At 41.0% G+C, this 26,909-nt stretch overlaps 1 protein-coding gene across 1 annotated transcript in view; it reads left to right on the top strand.

The window, feature by feature from the left end:
- sipa1l1 (signal-induced proliferation-associated 1 like 1) overlaps window positions 1-26,909 on the top strand; it is a 57,540-nt gene that overhangs the window by 5,348 nt on the left and 25,283 nt on the right. The window contains exons 2-3 of the mRNA XM_053445501.1: window positions 2,442-2,586; window positions 15,520-15,588. The gene's annotated coding sequence lies outside the window, so the exon portion shown is untranslated. The remainder of the gene's footprint in view (window positions 1-2,441; window positions 2,587-15,519; window positions 15,589-26,909) is intronic.

Here is a 26,909-nt window from a genome sequence, read left to right as displayed (position 1 = left end):
TAACAAAGCACAGGTGCAATGGGCTCATTATCGCACATTACACATTGGATTGTGTATGATCACTCTCTCTCTCAAGATGTTCTCAAATCCTCCTCTCTCTGACTCCGCGGTGACATCGGAGGAATGCGAGCGAGCACAAGACTTGTATAGGAGCCCGAATTCCCACCAACTGCCTCGCCATCTGTTTCCAAGCAGACAGAGCTCTCAGATTTCTGTCTCCCTTGATGACTATGAGGATGTTGCTACTCTTGTTCGGTGTCTGGGCTGGTACTAGTGATAGAAGTGCTTTACTCATCCTGTTAGATTTGTTAATTGCTGCTATGTCTCCTGTGGCATTATGGGAAAGATTGGTGTGAGAGTGTGGCGCTGCAACCTGAAATGTGATCAAGCTATTTGTCAACAAATTACTTTGCCATTTCAACACCCGAGATGTAATTTGATTGAATTTCTCACACATCCTGGGGATATTAGTTTTAGTAGAATTAATATTGAGTAACTTGAGGTTATTGTTCATCCTACAATTAACTCAAATGTATTAAATGCTTGTTGCAAACTCCCTTTCCTTCAGATGTAGTAAGAGAACATGTCATCTAAAGTTTTTTACAACAGTAATCATCCCTTAGTAATGGACACAAATATTTCACGTCTTTGTGTTGCTCTTGTTTTGTACAGCGTGAACCATTTTGTATTTGAAGCACCGACCTGAAATCAATGTGTGTAGTGTAACAGAACACAATGTACTATCAGTTCCAATGCAGAAATTATTCTCTACACTACACCAAACCTGCTGTGGTCATTCTGGATAGTTCATCATGGGGGTTACCTCGGTCTCCACATGAATAACACAACATGCAGTCACATTAAGAAGCCTCAGTTAAAGAAAAGAGGCAGAGAACAAATACAGTACTTGCTGTCAGAAGCTCTTGGCAGCTGACAGCAACAGTCGGTACAAATGTCTGAAATCAAACAGCAGAAGCCATGGACACAATGTCAAATAGTCCACCAGATTTCAAGCTTTAAATCCAGGTCCACCTAAACTGGTTTGTAAAGTGGTGCCAGGAGCAAAATCTGGAACGAACTCATCCTACTATCTAGGTTTGACAGTAATGGCCTCCAGTCTGCAAAGCTTCGGCCAGATAGGAGTAGACTTTTGCTTTGTAGAATAGTGGGAGAAAAATCCTGTTTTATGAAAGATGAAAAGATAATTTTGATAAGGAATTTCTGTTACGTGATTTGACTGTGCGGTAGAAGTGACCTGAGCTGAAGACACCTTGTAGCTGCCATTCTGTTGAAGTCAGGAGATGGACACTGATTTTCATCTCGACCAAAGCTCCATCCTCGTTTTATGTGAAGCCTGAAACACCCTCTGTGTTTGCAGCTTGTTTGTCGGCCTTCTAATATTATTTGTTGACCTCTAACTGAAATGGTTTGAACATTGCCAACTAGACGACGAATTGTGTGCACCAATAGCTCAGTGTCATGTTATACATTCCCTTAACCGTGCATTCAGACTGAGTTCTGTGGGGTGCAATGAAAAATAGTTAGAATTTGTTTAATACAAAACCCATAAACACAAACTAATGAATTGTTGGGGAAACAGTCCTGCAGGCAAGAATGTTGTGAACTTCAGTAGCTTTCTCACATCACAATTAGGCTGTAAGCTGTGAATGAATGTGTAGAAGTGTACTCGTATTCCTAAAACTGGCTGCTGATCTCTTCACACAAGTGTTTGATTGTCCTCAGTTGATGTGCTGTAAATGATCAAGCACCAGTATAATTTTGCCACCCTGAACAATCCTACAAACCATTGAACTTGACAAGATATTTACAATCCACTTACTAACTTGAGTAGAAACTCAAAATCTCATCCCTATACCTTCTACAAATCATGTAGGATTCATCTTTATGATGCTTGTCACTGTTGTACAGTTGTACCCATGCAACCTGCAGTTTTTCTTCCTTTTGTGAGTCCAGAGAGTCTGCATTACTCCAACACTTATCATTGAAAAAGTAAAATGCACCAAAAATAAGATCATCATCTTGAATCACTGAATAATTTATTCATGCAGGATAAGTATGGCTGGGAAATCACTGAGCTTTCTGAAATTATGAAAAAGGACATTTCAGTCTGGAGGTTTTAAAACTTAGTTGGGTAATAATTAAACTCAGACAAGATTAGATTCTGGCAAATAAGTAAAAATTTAAGTTTTTGTGTTTCATTGGATCTGCATATTTCTGCATTGAATTGGCACCGGATATGTAGTCTTGTCTTGTACCCTTTGCCTGCTTCTACACACAAAATAGATCCATAAATGTATATAAAGATGCTCACAGTGCTACAGGTTCAAACTATGCAAGTAATGCAGAAGTATAAACCAGACTTTACGGGTCAAAAATGGAACTTCCTTGACAGTCCCCTGCTTTCTCATGTGCCGCTGCAGGGAAACCTTCTCTGACGACACAAGTAGAGGAAACAGAGGCGCAGGAGTAAAGGAAGACACATCCTTGTCATTGTTCATTGCTGCTGGATGGAGGGGCCTCTCTAATCTTACCGCATGAAGCCTGGAAAGCTGTCATCTTTTTATTGTAAGTTTTCTTTTTTGATCAAAAGCAGTCCATACTCAAGGCCACTGCCTGTTTTATTTGAGTAAAACATAAAAGGGACATTTTCTTCTTTGTCAAAACCACAAATTTCAGATCTGCCGCTGGGTTCAGAAAAAAACAAACTGTTCTTTTAGTAATAAAGTTTTTCCCAGCCTTGAAATTGATTCATTAAATGTGCTGTAATCGACAGACTCTGATTTAATTGTCAGTTTGAGTTATTTTCTTTGGCTGTAACGCCCGACTGAGCACAAACCAAACAGATAACCCTGTGGCTATGTTGACGTTCCTGGTAACACTTCTGCCTGGGAGGGTTTGAAATACTGGAAACTACATTTCAGGCAGAGATATGGTTTAATTAAAACCTCTGTCAAAAGCATATAATTAGAAATTCTATTAAAAAAATATATTGATTATAAATTAACGTTCATCATCCTAGGTCAGTATCAAAAACAAAGCTGAAGTAAAGCTTCCAAATCAGGACTCTGGATATTTTTGGATAAGTAAATAAAAGTCCCCCAGCATGCACTGCACAGGCGCCCAATGCACTGCAAAGGCTGCAGCCACCCATGACCTTGGAAAGAGTAACAGAAAATAGATGGATGGATTTTTCTTGCTTTAGCTCAACTGCTGTGGCTGGTTTGCAAATAGTGATTCATGTGCTGTTATCCACGAGCTACTGTGGGTTCATGTTTGTGTTTATAATGTTTATGTAGTAATAAATACCTCAGCATAACGCATATCTGTAACTCGGCTGATCACTGGTGGTGTAACAGTCTTATTGTACAAAGCAGCAAGGGTGCAGACATGTAGATTAAATGGCGCTCCAATAAAAGTTTCTGTATTTGGCAAATAATTAAGTCAGGAAAAACAGTGAAATGAAAATAAGGCTAGATACTTATTAACAGCACCTTCATCTCATCAAGATGTTATATAAAGCTCCGTCACTCTCTCATTGTGCCAAGGAGAAATGATCCTTATAATGAGAGACATCTTGCTGGTGTTTTTGTGGTTTCCAAGGAGGACCTCAAGTGGGCCAGGGGTGGTAAACTCGTAAATCCCTCAACGCAGCAACAGCTTTTGGCTGAACTCTCATACTTCCTGCTTAGCAGATCCACATACTGACAGAAACCCAGAGATTATGCTGATACTAGGGAATTCTTCACCAACACTTTGTAGGAGATCAATTTTGTTGACTCATTGCTTTTTTCTTTGAAATGCCTGAGAATACTGAAAACTGATGTTTTCATCCCTAGCAGGCCAAAACTCTGATTTATATCAATACACATTATATAAAACAAATAAACCAACACATTTTTATATTTAAGAAACTGGAACCAGTTAATATTTTGCATTACGCTGGTTAAATTATTGATGATAATCAGTTAAATGGCTAATTGTTTCAGTCATAACTCTTATTGATTCCAATCCCTCTTCAACAGACCGAGATAAACTGGGCTAGAAGATCAGACTAGCTTAAATGGAACCATAGACAAATTTCCTTAAAACCAGAAAAATTAGGTCACAATGCCCAAGCACACAGCATCTGGCCTGCAGGTGGTGGAAGCAGAAACCAAAACAGGAAGGTGGCCTGTCATGAACTGGAGTGCTCATTGCAACCTCTTTGCTCTCTGAGCTCATCCAAGGGGGTGGGGGAGTGAGGTGATGGCCTTGGAAATCAAGAGTACAGTTTCTTTTAATGGCTTTGCAAAGACCAAGAAGTGCATCAGTCTTTTCATTACAGGCTCAATGCATCCTGCTTTTAGCTGAGCCACGGTTGTTCAATGGCACGTAGAGGAATGCTGTGTGTACACAATAGGGATGACCTCATCGATTACAACTTCCATCTAAGCTCAACATGCGGAAGAACAATGAATCTGCGTTCTCCACAACACCCCCCCCCCCCCCCCCCCCCACTCTGTAAACTTTGTGTGTGTTCACGTCCCCATCACTGAGTTGTGTGTTTACCTTGTAGTTTACAGAGGTTGGTAGTATTTACCCAGGGTGGAACTGGTTAATGATTATTTGGAGAAGCGAGGTTGGAGGTGTTAGTGCTACACACTATTGGGACACATTGTTGCAGAGGAACCAACTTCAATGGGCTTGGTTCCTGTTGTCTGTCAGTAAATGAAGTCCTAACCTCTCTCATTCTATAGAAAAGAGGGTGAAATTTTGCCATATTGCTGATTGACGTTGATATTTCCTATGGTTTTATTTTTTTCCTCAAAGACCCACTTTTTTTGTCGTTTGAATAGATTCCTTCCAGTAACCTTCAGTCATCCAGAAAACACTCAGGAAGTCAGTGACGGTGACCTTGTCTTTCAGAAAAAAACCTTCCTAGCAAACACTTCTTCTGCCACCTCCGATTCCTCCACATCCTTTCCCTGTCACCATGAACTCAAACTCCTGCTGCCTCGTTACCCAGTCACTCACATCGTGTGGGCTGCTCCGTGGCATCGGGAAGCTCTAAATCGTCATCGGAGGCATTTTGACCACATAGTGCTTTGATCCAATCCCTGTGGCATTCTGAGAAGTCCTGGCGAATGCCTCCGCCGGGTCTCTCCAGCTGCGAGGAGGAAAGCTTGATCACTGGTTTATGGATATGACACGCGCAAGCTTAAGCAAACTGCTGTTTTTCTTTTCAGTAAGAAATAACTAGTGAATTCTTGGGGGGGGGGGGGGGTTGAGTGCTCTAGCGGTACTTTCTAATAACAGCATGCCAGTTAGAAAGTAAAGCTTCCATGAGGGCTCATGGGGGGGTGTTTATGAATGATTGCCTGAGCCCTTTAACACCTCTTTAAAGCACTCAGTGGGGGGGGATGGCGGGGGGATGGCCATGGTTGGAAACAGGTTAAACGAAGGGACTCGCCTCAAACTGCCTCTTTTACTGTTTGTGTTTAATGTCTCATCCTTGATAAACTGGTTTGAAGCAGACTTTCTTGCTCTGGTTTTTCCCGCGAGTGAGTTCGTATCAGCCCTTCACAAAAATATTAAATTGACTGAAGTTAGAAAGCTGTCAAGGGGATGCTCTTGATCCATGAATCTAAATGCATCACATTTGTGCCTGTGTTTAAGATTATGTTGTCGATTTGTACAAAGCCAGCTGCACATATAAAATGGGATATCAGATTACTTGAATAGCATCATTGTCCTTGGACATCACAGTCTGTCCCCGAGATGAGAAGAGCATCTAGAGGGTTGTAGCTCAAAGCACCGCTGGTTCTCATCGCTTCCTGATATGGGATTCAATAAGCTAATGTTGCCAGGCAACGGGTGCAATTCCACTTTTGGCAACTATTGCTTAGTAACAAAATTTGTGCTTAGAAGTAAAGGCAGAATCAGTGATGGGATCAAGTGATGGATACAATCCTGGAATCTAATAAGCAATTTTAGGGATATTTAAAGCCGTATGTTGGGAATTGAGCCAAGTAATTACATGCTTATAATGTAATAATCCACTGAAGGGAATATCTATCAAACAAGCTACCTTAAATTTTATATACTTCAATGAATTTTAATAACAGAGGCTGTGGGGAAAAATAAGTACGGACACAAATGGCCTCCTGCCTGATATTGTTGGACTGCCTAACATTAGACGGTGGACTTTATCTTACATGTTTGAGTTTTCCAAAGCTCAATCCTCCACAAATATCCCCACAGGTTGTGTCAGTACTGAAGCACTCTTGTCTCACAATGCACCTCTGCCTGCAAATAGCCAATGGTGCACTAGTGGGAGGCAGAGTAGGAGGAGAGGGGTGGTGTGAACAGGGCCTGTGGGGGTGGTGCCGCGTTACATAATATCAGCTGAGCCCAGCTGTGCCGTCTCGTTTAGCCCATGGGTGAAGTGGTGCCCGGTGAACTGAGTGATGTGTCCACCTGGGCTCATCAGAGCAGGTTCAGGATTAGGGGATGGGTTGATTAACAGATTGACTGATGACACTGATCACATGTAGTTTACGTGGAACGGAGGGAAATTGAATCGTCATTGCCATCTTCTCTCCACTGCCACTGTGTTGCTATGGCAGCGCAGTTGTTGTGTTATCAGGAACCTCGGAGTGTAATGATAATGCACGGTTCTAACCACGGTAATTAGGAGCCATTCTTCTTCCTCTTTATTCTAACCGCCAGTTTTAAGTTGAGCAACGCACTCAGGAGAAATAACCTTTCTTCATGTTCTGTAGAAAAAGAACAGCTTTCACTACGTAACACCGATGAACACCATCTTCTCCGCTCTTGTTTTCAATGTGTTACCCAGTGATTGTGCACAGGAACTTCTGTGACGATTCAGTAACCGTTAAATTTCCCCAGCCGGCTGGTGTTGTTTCTTTTAGCAAACTCTGCAAGTAGCATAAAGCTCAAATAAAAACTGAATAATACATGTGCCTTTCTGGGAGTGGTCTATCATCCTGCAAGCTTTATTTAAAAAGCCTGTATTAAAAGAGAGTCATTAAAAGCTCATCATGTTGTCCTCCCAGACCTTCGTAATTAAAGGAAGAGGCATCTGTGTTGCAGCTTGAACTCTTGTGTCTCGGATATCGCATCACAACTATACAAACCAAGGTTGTCTCACATGTACATGTAGAAATTCGATTTTGAGCAAATTCTTAAACTTTCACAAAAAACATCTTACAAATGTATATCTGTGTCTGGTGTTTTTCTTGTTTGATTGAATAATTTGTAATGTGATTTTTAAGTTGATTAAAGCCAGTTTGGTCACATTGCTTTTATTTCAATGGCAGTATATCACACCATTGGACACCATTTCTCTACGTTGAGGTTGCACTACATCTAAAATGAAAAATGAAGGGACCACACAGTCAGGCCTCAGGCTGTGGGTATGAGGTGTTTGATGGATGAATGAAATTGTCTAGCAACAATCTGGTAAGCTCTGTTTCACTGTCTGAAAACACTCATGAGGAACTCAGTGTTGTTTTGTTTGCTGCAACATAGGTTGACTTTATCCATCCATGGCAGCTCTGACTGGGCTCACATGGAGAATGGTGGGGATTGGTAGGCACCCTTTGGTTTCCTCTAGAGCAAAAAGTTAAAATGTTGCTTCTGGCACTGTCTGTCTGCACTTTAAGGTCTTCCTCAAAGCTCTGTTACGGCCCGCAAATAAATGGATTAATAAAAGGTAAAGGCTGAGACAGGACAGAGCAGAGATTGGTCACTGAAAATTACACAGAAAAACACGAGTGGAAACTTAGAAGACGGCATAGATATGAAGAGCTAGGAAGAAAGATCAAACTGAAAAACAATTTAGTGTAGGCTGGTAACAGTTAGGAAGAAATACTACAAAGAAGTGGAAAGGCATTTTTGGTAAATGGCAGCGAGTAGATACGTTTACTTAAGAGCGGTAGAAGTTTTAGAGTGCCAGTGAGAGCCAGGGAAAATGGACCTCAAGAAGTCCCGACCCCCACGTTTAATTGTTTTGTTTGGCTAGGAAAAGCCCCAGATGCCTGTAGTCAAGCAATGGCCTGACCTTTTCTTTGGTTGTGAGCTGAGGGCATTGCATAGAAGTTTAGCAGTAGGCCTTTATACAAAAGCCTTTGCCCCTTGGGGTGGTACAAAGCCTCATATCTGTCAAAGAGTCACAGAGCTTGCTGTCTGGAGCCCTGTCCCTCACTGCTCCCATTCCTCATAACAGCGATTACCCAGGAACCCCTGCATACCGTTTCTCATGGCCATTAAACATGCAGTTGTCAATCTCGCTCCTCTTCTTGTGACTGATGGCCTCACTGTGTTTGCCTCTCAGTTGGATTAGGACTAATCAATACAAGAGCAGATTTTCTGCTTCACTGATTCTCCTATCATGTGCCTGAGAAACGTGTAAATGCAGGGTTAAGTTTCTAATAATCCTAAAAGGTGCTACATGTTAGTATTTGCCACTGCTGTGTAGCCAACATTAGCATTAATAGAGGTTCCAATCTTTACAATCTAGCAAAAATGTAAAGAGTTCAGCGTCTACATGAGGATAAAAGGTTGAGAAGATGTTCAGGAATTATTTCTATATGTCAGGTTAGGATTACTAGACTTCTTATTGTTGCCTCAGTTTGTACAATTAAAGCTTAACCTAAGATTTTTTCATTTACGTAGGTTTGCTAACATGACAATTGTTTATTCATAGCATGAAATGTCTTGCTTTGGGCGGGCTTGATTTGTTATTAATGATGACCAGTGAATCTACCGTGCTTAAACTTGAGTCGCCAGAACTTGTCAGACAATGTTTTGGGCTTTGCCTGTTAATGAAGCTCCTTGGGACTGTGTCTGGTACTTTCAGGTTATTTAGAGTGTCAGCACAACAAAGAGAAGAGTGAGAACAAGATTCTGCACTAATTGCTTTAAGTGCTGGGCTTGTGTCTTCAGATGTCAGGATTAAAAAACCCATTTGCATATGATTTCTTCCCTACATCTTTTATGGGTATCACTGTTAGAGCAGTTATTCTTGTTTATAAGCTGTTAGTCAGTGCCAAGGCTGTTGGTAAATCTGAACTCTTTTCTGCCTTGTAGCGACTCAAGATTTCTTGACATATCCTATGAAATCCCACGTTTGCAGACAATACTTTATTTAATTCAAAACAATAAGAAGGATATCTTTTTATATCAGAGATCAGGCATACAGAATTAATTCATATGCAAACGTGAGTGCTCTGGCATTCAATTACAAACAGCTTTATCTAATATTACATGCAAACAAACAAAGCATCGGGTTCCATTGCACAAAAAAACACCACAAAGTCTGGAGGCTTACGGACATTTTTATAAAATCATGGGCCACCTTACAAGGTGAATGTATTCATGCATATTTCTCAATAGCATATATTTCAAGTTGGGTCTAAGGGGAGAAAATATCTTGCTAAATCACCCTGGAAGAGTCTTTGTTGGGACTTGGCTGTTCCATGGCTGTTCCATGGCCACCCCTTGCACTGCCGTGGTTCATCGTGTGAACGAGAAGGAAAAGACTGAGAGAAGAAACTAAAAAAAGCATATTTTTCTCGTCAGGCTGTTGTGGGTTGGTGTTTATGAGCTTTGAGGCCTGGGATGTGGTAGCTGTGATTTATAGCTTTCATTATTAAGGTTTTACCACACTGCGTTCCCAATAGGCACCACACAGACCTACACAAACACACACAGGAGTTACACACTTGTGGGAGCTTGTATTTTGCCAGACTGCGGTTACACAGCAGTGCTGAAGAGTTAAAAGTCTGTTTTTTTGAAGCACAGCGTTCACCGCAAAAATGAAATGTTATTGCAGCCCTGGGTCTGTATCAGGAGGTGCAGGTGGCTTTTTGAGACAGAGCACAGGCACATGCACTTATGAACACAGATAGCTACACACACGTCCCTGGCCACCTGAATCTTTGATATTTTGCTTTTCCTTTTCTTCACTGTGAAGTGCAGAAATATCGCAGTCTGGAGCAGGAGGGGAAGCGAGGGGAAGGTTTTTCCAGTTGAACTTTTGAACTTAAGATGGGACTCTACCTTTCTCTCGCTCTTCAACATCTTCTATTATGTCTCACCTTATCTTTGATATTTCCGACAGTAGCACCTCTTGGACCCTCAACCCCTCTTTTTACTCAGATTTTGTTCTCTTTATACTTTTGCCTCCTCTGTTCCTCTCAAGCTCCCCCCCCTCTCTCTCTCTCTGTCTCTGGTCAACTTCAGGTCTGGTGAGATTTACTGTCGTAGCAGAGGATCCACTTATTCGGTCATGATTTTTCCTCCTTGCCACATTTTCTCATCTCTCTTCTTCTCACGGAGGATTCCTTTGCTTTTTCAGGCACACACATGCTTTCTCCTTTATTTCCTTTGCTTAACTTATTTATTGACTCTTTCCACAGTGATACTTGGCTGTAACACCACACTACTGATATGACACTTAACCCTGCCTCTCTTCAGTACTCTTCTAATTAATACTAAACACACAAAGCTGCATGGAAACTCAGATGTTAACAGTCATAAGCCTGATTAAAGTAAAGGTTTTGTGTACATTGGGTGAATTTCTCCTGGCAAGTCCGGAGCTTCTCGACAAAGCTCACTGGCCGTCAGTGGAAGCACAGACACACACACACACACACACACACAGTTTAGCTGAATAGCAGCAGCTAAAAGCTGGCCTAATCCAGGCCCCATCCTGAAGAAGATTTACCCGACAAATAGATTTGACACAGCGGCTCCTCCAGCCTGTTTCCCTGTTTTCCACAGGGTTGAGGAGTGGGCGAGAGGAAAACTGGAGCTTATATCCCCATGACTGAGGAATGTGAAAAGCAGGCAGCTGAGACCCATTGGAGAATTTCAGCCAAAAATATGACAATTGATGTAGAATGGGCTGAAAGTGAGGATAGGTGGCAGAGGAACAAAGCTGCACATGCCGGCTGGTAGTGGCTTCGAAATGTCTTTGAAATCAAATCCAGAGAGAATTTGATGCTCGATGAGTTTCCATATATTCTCGGAGCTTCCGCGAACACTTTCTTGTGGCTTCATTGAGCTCCTTCACTCCCTCTGTGTGTCATGGCCTATCCCACACTTTATAGGCTCACTCCTATAATGGGGGGAATTTTCTGCTTAAGGGGTGTGAGGTTGGTATTTTTATGGGCTGTGAAAAAAGGTGTTGATTTTGAGGATATATGAGGTGCATCTGGGGCTTTCAGAAAGAAAAGTAAAAAAATACAGAACTGAAAGGTTAAGTATTAGTACTGCTAATACTGCTATATGAGTACGGCTCCTATAAGCCAATATTATCGACAAATAAATACCCTAAAGTCACAATCTATGCTCGGAAAGTCACAATTTACAAGCTAAGACTAAGATGTGATTTGTCCAGATTATAGGGCTGGATATTAACAGCACCACTCTTTGTGTCAATGAATATAAATGTCAGTAAAGTTCACATTTTGATAAAGTTGTAAACACATTTCCCCTTATACAACCATCCATAAAAGATTAACTGCCTACCTCACCAATGCAAAAACAACTAATAAGGACACAACTATATTTTTTAAGCCTGCCTGCGAAAAAAGAGTTGATTAATACAAACCTGTACCACTTAATAGGGTGTCAAGACCTCAGCCTGATGTCTGGATAACAGATGTTAATGTTAGCTACTCAGCAGGGATAGACTAAATAAAATTGGATCCATGCACTGCTCACTCGAGTTCAACAGCTTCACATTCTTTCGCCAGAGATAATATCTCCTCAACAACACAAATAGAGACTTTTTTTCATTCCTTTAGTACAGGGGTGGGAAACGTTCAGCCTTCAGGCCGTATGCGACCCACAGGACCATTCATAAATACAAAGAACCAGTTCTCATGGCAGGTATTCATTTAGAAAAGTAAGAAAATAACTTAAAAGAACTAAACTGTCCTTTTAGGGTGGTCCTGTCTGGCTGTAAGCCTCTCAGGTCAGGGTCAGTGTGAATCAACACGTTACTTTCACATTGTCTCTGTCAGGCAAAGAAAAGCAGATGCGAAACTTCCCGCTTCCCAAGAGAAACGGACAAACGATAAAACATTTATTTTAAAGTTGAATGCAGCTCAATCGGACTAGGTGAGAGATTTGGCCGGTGAAAGTTATTCCACCGCTTCAGCTTAGTCCAATAAGTTTTGATGCATTTGCTTGAATCTGAGCACTCATTGACACCTCATCCTTTAAAAACATTCAGAATAGAATCCCTTTGAATTCTTTGGTACATTTGAATGGAAGCATGGCTACCAGTAGCTGACTGGGCCCAGAGCTATCTCCTTAAACCGTCCTCTGCGTTCTTGTGTGTCCTGCCAGACATCTGGACATTGTCTGTTTTACGATGCTGCAACTTGAGCTAATGCTCTGTCTGAATCCAGTTTACCACAGCATGATTTGTACTGTCAGCCTGTCTCCTAGAAAATCTAGCCAAAGACCATATTTCCCTTGATCACAGCCCTTTTCTTTGTCATATTGGAAGGCTAATGGCTGAAACATGCCACAAATGTGCAGTAAGAATGTCTTTTTATTAGCCAACTTAAGTTTATCTTTATGTTACATTGAATTTTAAATTGATGCTTGACTTAATCAGTGGGACGCTGTCTTTAAATCCAAGGTAACGTGAAGCCTAGAAGCTAAATAATGTCTTTGATACGTGTTAATTCATTGTCCCCGTCTTTGTCAGTCTCTCCCGTCAGCGGCCCTGTGTGTAGCAGCAGGGGTTGGAGTTAACGCATCTGAATTCGCTTGAAACATTGGCCTCAGACATGAGCACCACTGCCAGCCCACTCTATGGCTTCATCAGCACTGACCTGTTTTGTTCCCTTCATTTTCTTACCTTGTCTTTCTCTCTCTCTGCTCTCTGAAACCTGTTATCTGTCTGCTCTCCTTCTGAAACTCGACTGATTCCCCCTACTATACTGTTCCTCTTTCATAGCACTGAGCATCTGTCAGGGTATTTGTCTGAATAGTCATGAAATGTTGTTATCTGTGTTTCTTTCTTTGTAAGTTTGGGGCGATATCCACATTTAGCTTTGGTGAAGGAATGGTCTGCGAGTCCCCCTTGTAGTTATTTTTCTGATCCAGTTCTTCAGTCTGTCACAGCCTTGCTCAAGCTGTCGTTGCAGCAACTTTTCTCTACTTCCCCAGACAAGCTTGATTAATTATGCAGTACTTTTATAGTTGTCGTGACCAATAAGTAATTGAAAGAGTTCTGAATTTCTATTGGTTTATCTTGCTAGCTGAACAACCAGTTTATGATTCAGATTTCAAAACTCTTGACAAAACTGTCAAAAGTGTAAAGTGTGGTTTCATATTTAACTCCCCTTGTTGTCAGGGGACTGCGATCAGACTGCGGCTATGCTTTCTCAATGTGGTGATAAGGGACTCACATTCATTAACTAGTGATAGAGAGCAAAGCTAATGGATAAGTTCCTGAGAGAATGTAGCCTTGCTAAGCGCTCTAAGTCAGACGATGCAGCAGCAGTCACCACCGGTGTCCCAGTGGATAACTGGTGAGATTGTCAACATAGTTACTGGACTGTGTGTCTAATTTAGGTTTAAATACTAACTTCCATTGCATGTTAATAGTTTACTGCAGATAGTGATGAAGGGGCGAGTGCATACTGAGGGAATATGTACACGTGTTCCAGATTGAGTGGAAGGCTTCTCCCAGACTGACATGCACAGACCATTAGCGGGCCTCATTAGGGTTGAATCCCATCATGCAGAAAAACACTACATAGAAGTTCAAGGTCCAGGTCGGCAGTCTGAACCAACAGTCTGGCGTATGCAGATAAAGCAGTGAAGCTGACGAGTTAAATAAGACAAGATACAAATGGGTTTAGAAGAAATGGAAGGTTACGTGCTTAGTTTATTATGACAGGCATTTAGGAATTCAAAATATTATGACTATATGTGACTTTTTTGAACTTTTTTTGTTGGCAGCTCAAAACAGCATATTATGTAAAGGGATTTTTAGTACATACAGTAGACTGTTGTTTACAATTGCAGGGTTTCTGCAGCATATTGTTGTCGGGGGAGTTAATTGATCACAAGATGAGGTGTGTCAGCATTTGTCTGATTGAATGATGCAGATAACATGAGGTATTGAATTGATGTGCATGTTGCTGATCACATCTGCTAAACAGAGGTTGTCATTTGTTTCTTAAAGCCTCACATGAAACATTTTCTTCCTTAGATGGTAATATGGCTGTTTTTGGTAATACTACTTAACTAGGTCATATTTCCTTATACATGAATTTGTCTGTGGCGGAGCTGGTTCAATTAGGCTCTCACTCACATCAAGCCCTGGTCATACAGATTGTGTTTGTCACATCTGTCAAACCATACCGCCTTGAGTCGGGCCTAACGAGATAATTACTGGATTGGTGATATCTGGTGGGAAGCGAAATATTAAAGTTGATAGTCATGAGTAATGACCACAAACCAGGTCAAATCAAATGAATCTGTGGAACCACACAGATGGAACAGACAGCTACTCTGCACACTGCCATAATTCTCCTGGAAATCCAGGCCGCCTCCACCGAGAGGAAATGAAATACATGTGTGGTGCAACTGTAAGACGACTTGTTCTAGCTGTGAATACACTGGACAGTGAACTCTAGTTAACCTTTGTGACCAAATGTACAATTAACATTCTTTGCCTGAAGTGCGTTTTGTTATTTTTACTCCTGATGTCCGACCACAAAAAGCCAACTATAAAAATTGTAAATAATCATTACTGTACTGGAAACCATCCATTATGCTGAGGGCAGTCAGGATGATTTTCTGGTGCTTGAACTTGGATTGTTACAATCACTCTGAGATACGACGTTGAAGTTGGCACTGGCATTTTACCCCAGAGGTTTTTGGAGCTGATTTTAACAAGCAAAACATTTTGGACTGTATGTTTGTATTTGATGTTGCTTTATTTATCAATCAGCCGTTTTAAAAAGACTGCATTTGTCAGTTCTCATGCCAAAGTGTAGGATCCCCCGCTTAAGCCATTTCTGATACTCAAAATGGGATGAAAATGCATTCTATCATTACTTTCTGCACACATTCCTTGGTCACTGCTCAGAATTTGAAAGGCTCTGTTTTCTCTGTCTCAGTCTCGGAGACCAACGAGGATCATCGCCAGGCCAAACATGTTTCTTTAATAACAGAAGAAAATATAATGCCAATGAATTAAGACGGGTTAAAAAAGTCAAGCAACTAATCACGCTCACTGGGATATCATTTGCCATTTTTGCAGTCATGGATCAATATATAGTTTTTTACAGTTGGATTAAAGTTTGAATCAATCTTTACTTGAACCTTGTGAAAGAATTTGAAAAGCTTGTGAATCAGGGTTTTTGTTTTACATTTGTTTCGTATACTTGTTACCAGTTGCTGCACATTTTACTACCCAGACACCACCGATCCTCTTTTACATGTATTTCCTTCCTCTTTCAGGCTCATCGTGAAGCTTTCATGCTGTCTCATCTGCTGCTCACTGGCTTTGACAAGATACTGCGATTTTCTGTGAGTATTCAACTTTCTCATTTGGGTTTCAGGTTTTAGGGTTTATGTTCGGTAAGGATGTTAAGATTACTTCTACATTTATTCTTTTCAGCAAGACATTTCCTCTGAAAATCATCAAGTTTTAATAACAACTTTTGCTTCTCCTGGTTAACGACGGGACATTTTGACTCTTAACTAAGAATCACAGATTTTCTTTAATTTCAGTAAGGCTTACATTGCAACCTTGAATTACGGAGATCTCATGTAATGACACTGCACAGATGGTGAGACTAGCAACTCTATTATAGTCCAGTTGTAGCACAAGAATGATAACATTATAATATACTGAGGGAATAATATTGATTTTTAAAATTGAGTAAGTGAGATAAATAGTGGTGAGTAGGCGACTCATCTATGAGATTCAAACATCGTGTTTTGTTCTAGTAAATGCTTTGCTTCTCTCTCTCTGTCTAGTTATTTCCCTCTCTTCTTTTTCTATCTCACCTCCTCCTCCTCCAGCCTGCAATTTTGCTCTCCTCCCATCCCACGCACCCACGCACTCACACACGCACACAAACACACACATATACACACATACACTATACCATATTCACATAATTACGAGGGGGAGAAAAGAATGAGAGATGCTTTTGAGAGGGAAAGGAAAACACACCAGGGAAGTGAGACAGGGATGATAATAGAAAGTGGAAGAGAGGAATATAATGAGATGGAGAAAGGGATCAAAAACGGAAAGCTAAGAAAAAACATTTGATAGTTTATTTTTTTCATTTCGAAGCCACCAGGATCGCAGAGTCTGGATGTCCTCGAGCTATAGAAGTCTATTTAAAGACAAGATGCATTCAAAATTTGTAATAGACTGTAAATAGAAGAGCATATTTAGCATTCTGTTGCATAACAAACACATTAAAGCCTCATTTTTGTGGCTCTTTAGTAGCAAAGCAGTCGCCAAACGTAACCCTGACCTAAAAACTGAAGGCGTCTTTCTGTTCTTCATGCATTAAATGGAAACAGGATACTCTCATCCAGTCTGTTCAGTTTCTAGGTTTTGCTCGGTCAATCAACGTTGCACAGCCTTGATGCATCACTGGTTGAATTATAGATTTAGATACGATGCATGCACCGTGCCTGTGATTTGAATCGTTATGGGCGGTTACCTGTGCCAGCTGTGTTTCTATGCGTGAGATGGTTGGATGGATGCATGGAAAGAAGAGAATGAGGGGCTAGTGGACTTTCTGTTTCCATCTCTGTTCCCACTTTCAGTTACAGCATCTCATCTCCTCCCACATGCTCTCACATTGAGTGAGGAATCAATCCTTCTCACTTCCATTATCTCTCCCTATCTCTCTCTATCACTCTCTCTGCCACTTCATTCTGGCCATTCTGTACAAATCGAATGCACTTGCCGCAGGCTCAAATGAGTGTGTCTCTCCAGCCTCACCACGTCCTCATTAGGTATGTTCTGGTGGCCGGACTTATCCCGTCTCATCACTTTCCCCCTGTAATTGGGCAAAAACAAAACTCTACCTACCTGTCAGCAGGAGCCCCAAAACAAATGATGCAATTTCTTCTTACTGCCACAGGGTTTATTAGCAGAGTGTGGGTTTTGACAATGGCCTCGGCACCATCATGGTTCATCGGTCTACAGTTTTCGTAAATGGATGTATCCTGGTGAGTCACATCTTATTCAAATGAACACCACCACCTTTGCATTTACATGGATCAAATACAAATAAGCTTGACAACATATTGTCCACGGCAGATTTAAACCATTATATGCGTGGATTTGTCCAAAAAACTAACTTTAAATGCGATTTTTATTCCAAAAGTACTTCACTCTGTGCCAAATTGGGCTTAAAATGAGGGATCAGATCTTTGTAGGATTAGCGTTGCGTTCTTAAGGGAGAGTTGTGTTTTGTTATGTAAAGATACAATGTCTAGTTTCGTCAGGAATCAATAAGAGAGTAGATTAGAAGAAAACACTTGTTGAGTTCAAAGAGCATGATTGATCCTGAATCCACTACTATCCAAGAAGTAAGTCAATTTGTTTAGAGGCTCAGCACTTTGGTATCTCTCTGAGTTGTGTTAGTGTATTGTAAAATGTGGCAGCTGCGGCGGTTCAAAAAACACCAGAGTAGTGTTTACACACCCCAACGCTTGAGTAGATAATCTGTTGTGTATTAAGGTATCGCACAACCAGTTTCTGAGTGCTTTCACTTTATTTTTCCTGGAAGATCCCTCTCGCCCAGGCTTCGGTCTTGAGTGTAACTGGCTCACTCGAACCTCTGTCACTTCCTCAGGGGAAGCAGGAAGTGGCCGAGATGTGTTTCCTGCTTGAATGTGAGACAGCTTCCTTGGCCGCAGCACATGCTGGCACAGCCCGGGATCGGAAGCTAGCAGGAAAGAACAGGGTTTCTTTACTATATATTCACTGCACATTATAGCCACCTTCGTCCAACCTTTACTTAAATAAGCCCCTTTCTACAAAGAATAAATAGCTTATAACCAGCAATTGTGTTTAATACATTAGGTCTTTGATCTGAACTTGAATGAGTGAATTATTTTTAATAGCCTCAAACATCTAATATTGGTTAAGCCTTGTACAATCTTTCTAATATTATACCAGCTCATTTGGTGTAAAAATGGGATCCACACTAGTGTTTCCAGGACATTCCCTCTGGAGATCTTCTGTCCACATAAAGCACCAAACACTAGAAAAGATATGTTTGTTTGTTGTGCTTAGGATGTGTTGATTTTACAATGTGGCAATACCTGACAGAATGGTCCGGCTACTACAATTAAGTTTTCTTTATTTGTGTCTGAAACAGCACACCTCTCCTTAAGAATGTTACAAAATCAGCACCGATGCCAGTAAATGACAACAACTGTGTGATTAAATCTATTGACATTTAAAAGTCAGGGTCAAAAGTTTAAGCGTGATTAGAGAAAGTCTTAACTTTGCTGCAATTGCTGATTCAATGGGGGCGTTTAAGTACAGCATCTATCAAACTGCCTCGTCATACAAGCTCCAATCATCTCGTCTGACAAAAATCACCATAATTACAGGTGAATGAGTGTGATTGGCAGTATTGACATTTAACATAAGAGCTCACAGAGAAGGTGAGAGGTGACATAAGTTCTTAACTTTGATGCAGTTGCAGCCCCTGACCTCAATGTTGAGATAACAAATACCTCATTCAAGTGCCTATTATTCATTATGGGTGAATATATATATATAGAGAGAGCGAGGACACTACATATACGCTTGCATGTCCATGTATCTAATTTCTTGTCATTTGCAGTGCATTTATATTTTGCACTGTTTTTCTGCCTCATTCAATTTCCGTTTTCTAGTATAAACGGAAGAGGCTACCTCATTTATCCTGTTATTTATCTTACCTATCTTGTTTTCTACTGCTGCTGGTTTCTTGAAAGATAACAAACATCATTTAATGCATGTCTATGATGACAAAGCTTTAAAGTCTCAGAGATCATGTAGGAATTTGTTGAATTACAAAGTAGTTTCATTCGTAATTCCCTTTTCTGATTGCTCATTTTTAAATCCTGTCCTTTCTCTCTCTCCTTGCACATGTATCTGTCTGTCTGTCCTTCTTTTCTCCTCTGACATAGAAAACCACACGTGCACATGTCTCGAAGAGTGAGCTGCTTTCATTCTTACTCCCTCTTCCTCCTCACTGTACTGCAGAGCTCTTCAAGCTCACTGTTGCCCACGCAGAGCAGCGCCATTTTGGGAATCTGCAGCTCTTTTGTGATGGCTGTGAATCCACTGCTTTCTTTCTGCAGCTCAGTAAGTCACCTGTGCTATGAGGTGACGGATAACGTGACATCCTTATTTACTCTTTGGTCATTTTGATTGGATTTAAACAAGTTCTATGTGCAAGTTGCTTTTAAATAATTAAGATGGAGCTAGTGAGACCATGTGCTGCTGGGCAACATGTAATTATCATCTACATTCTGTTTCTCTTCCTCCATCTCTCAACCATTGTGTACCAGTATTTTGTGTTAAATGCATTAAATGTGTTTTCTTGCTTAACAGAAGCACAGATTTGATTCACACACAGTATATTTGTTGATTTTGACACAGGATCATCCCTCTATCATGTAATATGACAGAATGACTCTGTCCATTACCAGAATTTTATTTCCTCTTTCATTAGGAAGACAGCATTTTTTCTCTCACACTCTATGTCTCAGTTTTCCTTTCTTCCAAAATGTTCCTTTCTCAAAACGTTCCCACTCTCCAATTCTTTTCAATTCTCGTAATTTCTCTATCTCTCCTCCATATTGTTTCTCAACGCCCTCACTTCACACGCTTTCTTTATCTCTCTACAGTACATTAGCCTCCAGCCACCATGTTAATTACACCACAGTTCTTTTTCTCCATTATTCACCACTCTGCTATTTCTGTCACCTTCGCCGCCTCGCCTGCTTCTGCTGCGTTGCCAGCATTTGCTCGGGTCTGCAGTTGCTGCTGATATGAGGAGGGGGTGTGCGCTGGTGCCCAATTCAACAACAAATGGCTGTTTAGCGTCATCTGATTGGCACAGATTAGAGGGCTCTCTGTGCTTGTGCGGAGGCGGCTCTTGCGAGAGAACCAGGCAGCTTCATTGCTGCTGTCTGAGCACAGCTGACTGAGCCATCCGCCCAGAACGTGTGCTACTATTTAATGAAAGTTTGCTCCATTAAATGTAATTGAATGGATGGAGACAGAAAGAAAACGGGTTAGAGCGCTCATAGGATGCCAATTTCACCTGATTAATGGTTTTATTTTGAACAAAGTCACCTCAGTGCTGATGTCAGACCAGCCTTCAAGCGGATGCACAAGGACATGTAATCACTTCCTAAATGAAAATTCAATCCTCTCAAGAAGTTTGGTTGGCACTGATGTACAAAACTTTTTAATTGGCATTCAGAGAGTCCTCGACGTTATTATGTCACCTGCCATTTTAATAGCTGCCCACCTGCCTCTTTATGGTTCATTACTTTTTATATACCTCGGTCAAGGCACATTTTGTGAGAGTCATCGAGTACCAGTGAATTTGTGTTAAGTTTAACCACGTTTAATTAACTAGTCTGGACAAGTGCAGTCTGTGGACCCTGCTAAAAACATGCATCTTTAATCAATTATGACTTAATTTATTCAGGATCTGACATCTTTTGGGCTTGTAACACACAGATATCAATTCTGAGGATAGAGGAGTGCGTGCACCTTCACACATGCACGCACCATGCAGCTGCAGGCAAATCCCTCTGAATCTGAGGAGCCTGTCCCCACAATGTCCCTATAGCTGGATGACTGCAGCTTGGTTAGTTTCAGCTGCTTATTTTTAGGCACTAAAGCACTATGGCAAATGGATTGTAACCTCTCAGATAGGACTCTCATTCAGTCTCTGTGTGTGTGTGTGTGCGTGTGTGTGTCCCTGAGTGCATGCATGTGTTCTCCACTGTTTACTTATTTATTGTCTTTATGGAAACACCCAGGAGTGAACAAGGTGAGACACACTCTGTGTGTGTGTGTGTGTGTGTGTGTGTGTGTGTGTGTGTGTGTGTGTGTGTGTGTGTGTGTGTGTGTGTGTGTGTGTGTGTGTGTGTGTGTGTGTGTGTGTGTGTGTGTGTGTGTGTGTGTGTGTGTGTGTGTGTGTTGCGGTTGATGTCAGAAAGAGGTCGAGGTGTTTCAGAGAAAGAATCAACCGCTGGTCAGCCTGAGATTCTTATCTAATAAGTTTTTATCAGTTAAGCCCATTAGCTCCTTTGCTACTACACATGTCTCCTGTGTTTAAGCCACTATCAGTGCCTGCTTCATATTTATCATTTAACACCAAACTTGATCACTGGTTGTTAATTCAGGCAATTAATGAAAGCAACAGAGACTAAAGATTTAAAGTGTGTTCTTAACCTTCATTTAGCACCAAAGATTTGTCTGAAATCAAACCAAATTAAAACGTGTCTGCCGTGTAAATTAAGCAGGCACCCCTTGAGTCTTAAGCCTAATGAGATTTGCAATTCTTGCAGCTTATTAAAATAAGGAAGGTGCAGTAGCAGGTATTGATTTCCTAAAGTTTGAAAAATGGATCTTTAGTTAAATACCAGCCCAGACAGGCTTTTGCTTTTAACAATACAAAGTACACAAAGTAATAAAATAATGTTTTTCAATGGAGCTGGACCACGTTTGAGTCAAACTTTTAATTTGTACTGACCCCTGTTAGGCCTGCCCTTGTATAACCACAGGATTTGTGGTACTGGAATGGTTTGAAATTATGTTGTGCATAATTCGGTCCATTGAGCAGCCACCTGTCTGTCTCATGGACGAGTGAACAGCCTGAACTCATCTTTTCTTATGGGGATTCCTCAGCAGAATGACGTGGGACAGAAGATTCTGCATGGCACAAAATCCCAGAATCCCAGAGTAGTTGTTTGAGGACCTTTCACTCCCAAATGTAATGTGTGTGTTTCTCATCCAGTAAAATACTCAAAATCATCCAATGCCTTCAGCACATGTGAGACTTGCTGTGTTGCATGATATGATTGGGAAGAGCATTGCTGGAAACAGTACAAGGACTACAAGTGAGGACATGCTCAGAGTTCGACAGTGAGAATATTATTGACCAAATATGAGAATAAAATCTCAAAGTGCAGGTTGCGTGACATTTTGAGTTGTGAGATGATGCAGTTCCACATTTACTTGTCTGTAATATCAGCCTGCAAGCAAAATCACTCCACCCATCTACCAGCCATTCAACCCCAACCTTCCCCAAATCCTCCGTGCTGGTCCTAAATAATATATCAGCTCGTCATGAGGGCAACTGGCTGTGAGGACCTGATTCATCAGAGCTCACATGACCCAGATACTGTTGTCCTGTGGTTTAAAGTCAGCGTGACGTCTGGTAATTATTTGTTTGGGATTTCAGCTGGATGTGAATCAGCAGCGCTTCGTTCAATACAGATTGAATCGTCATCGCTAAATGAACAGAGATGACATTTATTCAGACCAGTGCAACAAAAACCATTAACAACCATTAAGAAATGAGTGGAGCTTTGTGAATGAGATCCTTCTATGATGTCCCCTTAAAAGAGAAGTTCCCTTTTCAGTGAAACAGCTCTGAATAAATATAAATGGAGAACCACAAAAATAAAGTTACTAATAGCTAAATCCATATAGTTCACTATTGTGTGACAGACAATTACTGTAACTACACTCACATCTGGTCTCTGCTCATCTACCCTCACTGCCTCCTTTGCCATTTTGTGTTAGTTGGGGCCCTTGTGCCACAGAACGCCTTCGCAATTTCACACATGAGAGGAAAATACAACAACGGCAGACTTCAGAGCAGCTAAATAGCCCCTTTTTGTGTTTCAGTGAGCCAACAAGGAGACCCCGCCCCACTGCCACGCTCCACAGAGATCAAAAACAGCGAGGCACGTTTATCTTTCCACACAATTACAATTTCACTTTGAAAGGTTCTGAGCTGTGACTCGCAACACGTTGGAGTGCCTGCCGCCTGGAAGCTTTCAAAGAGAATAATGTTTGATTTTTTTTCTCATTATCTTCCCCGTGTGTCTTGGCCTGCCATTTCCTCAGCTACACGTGGACAAGCTGAGATGAAAAACTGTTTGTTTTTCAGATGGCGGGGGAGCATTTAGGGAACACAAGGTCGTTTCTTTTACTTTTTATCACCCTAGAAGTTTGACATAGCTGCATTTCTTTCATTATTTTTGTCCTTGGTACTTCGTTGGTGTTGAGCAAACTATCATTATCAAGGGATGGATTACGTTGCCAAAATCTTTATAACAATTCAAATGTTCAAATTGGTTGATATCAATAATAATCTACATTTTTTTAAATTAACTCTTGCCCCTGCATTACGTCTTTGAAAATTTTAACTTTGAATATGACAACAGATGTCTGTGTTTTCACATCTACATTCACATACATATTAAACCAATTAGAGCCAGTTAAGCCACTGAACCTGGGAAAGATCACTTTGGTCCAAAAACAAAAAAGACATGCAACAGTATTCGTCATCTGGCGCTTTTGTTTTCTGTGTGAGACACTTGTGCGTGCAAACTGAATTGCCTGAGTCACAATCTAGATATTTCTCCTGTTTTCTGCTCCCATGGTTCTTTGTGTTACCTGCAGTGACTTTGCACCCACTTGAATCCACGTGCACTCAGATGTTCCTCTCCTCGGCCACACCTATGCCCTGTAGCCCCTTGGCAGCAGGTGTTTCTAGCATGCTGTCAAAGTTTGAGTCACTTTCTGTTTGTAAGTGACACTCAACCACCTGCAGCTCCCAAAACGTCAAGGAAGAGGGGTTCTACTTTTTTTAATTTACTCATAAATGTTTCTTTTTATGGATTTCATTATGTCTGAAAAGTTTTCTTAGCTTCTCCTCTTCTCCTGAGAGCTTGGGCTGGGTCTGAAACCGTTTCTGTGGCCTTGTGAAATCCAGTGAGACATAGTTGTGTGTTGTCTGGATGTACGAAAACATGACTTGACTTGACTCACCTGTCTGGGGAAACAGGTGTAATAGTGCTATTATCAGAAGAATCAGTGCAGTTGACGTTAGCTCACAGGTGAAGGATTCTTCTTTCATTTTGTTGTTTTCTTTTGTCTCCTGCCCTCATATTTCTCTCATTAAATAATCATTGTGTGATTGCAATGTGGTGATTTTCAAGAAACACAGGCCTGGGAAAAAACTATTCATTTTCTCCCACCACAATACAGACTGATTAATCAATGCAGAACATTGATTCACTCTGTTATTATGTTAAAATGGTAAACCACAAGATGATACATGGGCTTAGTCTTTTTTACCGGGATAAGAACACACACATACACACACACACACACACATATCAACCTGATGATCAGCTTGTTGTGCTCAACTTTTTGTGGAGATTAGTGTGAATGTAGCCTATGATGCAATCCTTGTTCAGCACTCACCTCTGTAAGTCAGTCACCTGCTCTGTAACTTCAGGTGTGTATGACTCGCTGGATCTGATTCATATTCACACAGAACCCAAACTGGCACGCCTCTGCTGGTAACAACCTTTAGACTCATAACAGTCCTAAGCAGCATTGTGGTTTATTTACATTAGTTTGAACTACCGCAACTAGCATAACAATAATGACATCATGGTAAGCTGGAATCATAGCAATCAGACCTCATGACATAGTACTCATGAGTACTCTCTTTAGGGGCTGAATAGTTTCCTATGAGTTGAGGAAAGGGGAGACTCAAGTTCCAAGAAATTACTTTGTAATTATAAAATGTTGGTGTGTTAATGCTGATGTCTAATGGCAGATATACAGTTCATTGTATGTGAGGAATAAAGTTTGGGTTAAATTGAGCTGCAATTTCAATAGAAGGAGTCTTGCAAGGAAAAGTGCTGGTGCAAAAATATTCTTCAGTTTATTTAAGGATAGTTTCCCCTCTTTTTATCTTGAAACAACATTGGAACAATATAAATGTAAACAAAGAGACAAAAGAAAAAGAAAAAAAAACTGCAGTTGTGCAAAAAGTAATAAGTTGTGCAACTATATGTTCTGGTTTTGTTATGTCCTAATGTGCTAACAGCCTCTGCCACCATCATCTGTAAGATGCAAACAAGTCCCTCTGTTAACACTTTCCAGTGGACTGTGCCGACAGACCATCTCAGCAGCACTTAGCTGCATTGAGCTATGATGCCACATATTTACCTCAGGAATTGACCCCGTTCAGGTGCTGCTAAAGGTTACTGAGTATCTGTCAGAGTAATTGGTCCTTTGTGACTGCAGAGAGGCAAACTACACCACATTCATTCGATTCAATTCCCAGTCTCCCAGTCTGACATACAGTATAATCCGCTTCCCCTCTCGCTCTCTTCCCCGCTCGCACTCTCTCCGACTCTCATTAGAGAACACTCCTCAGTAAGGAGAAGACACTCTGCAGGTAGCTATTTAGCATACACTATTTGGGTGTTGTTTCAGAGAAGCAAATGGCTTTTAATGGAGGACAGCACTGCTGCTGACCAAGGGGAAAAATATATGATTGCAACTAAGGTAAATTAATCAATTTATGCAGGGAAGATACATGAAAAGCGTTTGTTGCTTCCCCTGTCATTGACAACAGTACTACTGTTACTGTCAAACAATACGTTTATTGTACCTAAAGCAGCTTATTAGTAAACTCTGCCTACCTGGAGCCTAGTCATATCAAAGCAATTTCCCACAGGGAGAAGCCAGTGTTTCACGGTTGTTTGATGTTTACACTTTGACAAATGATTGTCAGGCACAGACAAAACCCTCTTTATCTGTGTTCATGCTCGTTCAGTCGTAAAGTACAAATTCTCATTTGAGAGGGCATTGAAGTTGTTGAATTATTACACACTGCCAAGAAGACCGTAGCTCACCTGATACACTAATTGACACAACTCGCATAACAGCTTATGAGCTTTGAGATACGTTTACAGTTACGTTTTCTTGTCTTTTAGATATGACCTCCAACAGAAAGCTGAAATGTGTTTTTAGCATCACAATAATGTTGCCAAAAAATAAGCTTGCAGTATGTGTCTCTCAAAATGGAAATCTCCGCATCAGCCAAACATACACGTACCAACAGCTCGCTGGGAAATGGGAAAGACTTTTGAATTTTTACCTTTGAGTTTCCGCCTGTTAATACTTCAAACACTTAACTTGTGAGAGCCAAGTCTGAATCCCAGACTAGGATGTCATGCTGCTCAAACACACCCAAATGAGAAACTCACAAACCGCTTTAGAGGAAGGTAGATACTGTGGTGTGATGAGGTTGCAGAATGCTGCTATTACACCCCTCTTTGTTTAAGGCTACAATTACATTAAATACATCAACAGTAACGTGTCGGTACTCAAATAACGTTCTGTTCTCTCTGGGTGAAGCATACAGGGAGGGGGTAGAGTACAGCAAGGTCTGTGGGAAGGGAATCAATCTCCCAATTTTCTTTCACACCCTCACACACACACACACACACAGACACACACTCGCAAAAAAAACTCACTGTCCAAGTCCTTATCTCCATGGTGATACAAAGTGTGGTCTGGAGGAAAGAGGTAGTGCACAAACCAGAAGACAAACACGCAGCAAAGCAAACTGAGCTCTCCCCTCAGCTATTTCATTCATGGCTGTGAAAGGCAATAGCCCTCAATTCCCTTTTTGACTCAATAAGAAAACAATTTGTTTTGATCTCGTATACACAGTGTTTTTCTATATTTCATTGATATCCTTAGCTTTTTTATGGTAAAATCCATATAATGTGGGATGTATAAAAGCTGCTCAAGGTCAAGA

This window comes from Pleuronectes platessa, chromosome 17, assembly GCF_947347685.1.
Source record: "Pleuronectes platessa chromosome 17, fPlePla1.1, whole genome shotgun sequence".
In the NCBI taxonomy this organism is placed as follows: domain Eukaryota; kingdom Metazoa; phylum Chordata; class Actinopteri; order Pleuronectiformes; family Pleuronectidae; genus Pleuronectes; species Pleuronectes platessa.
Note: the sequence above shows the minus strand (reverse complement) of the source record. Positions and strands in the feature narration are given on the sequence as shown.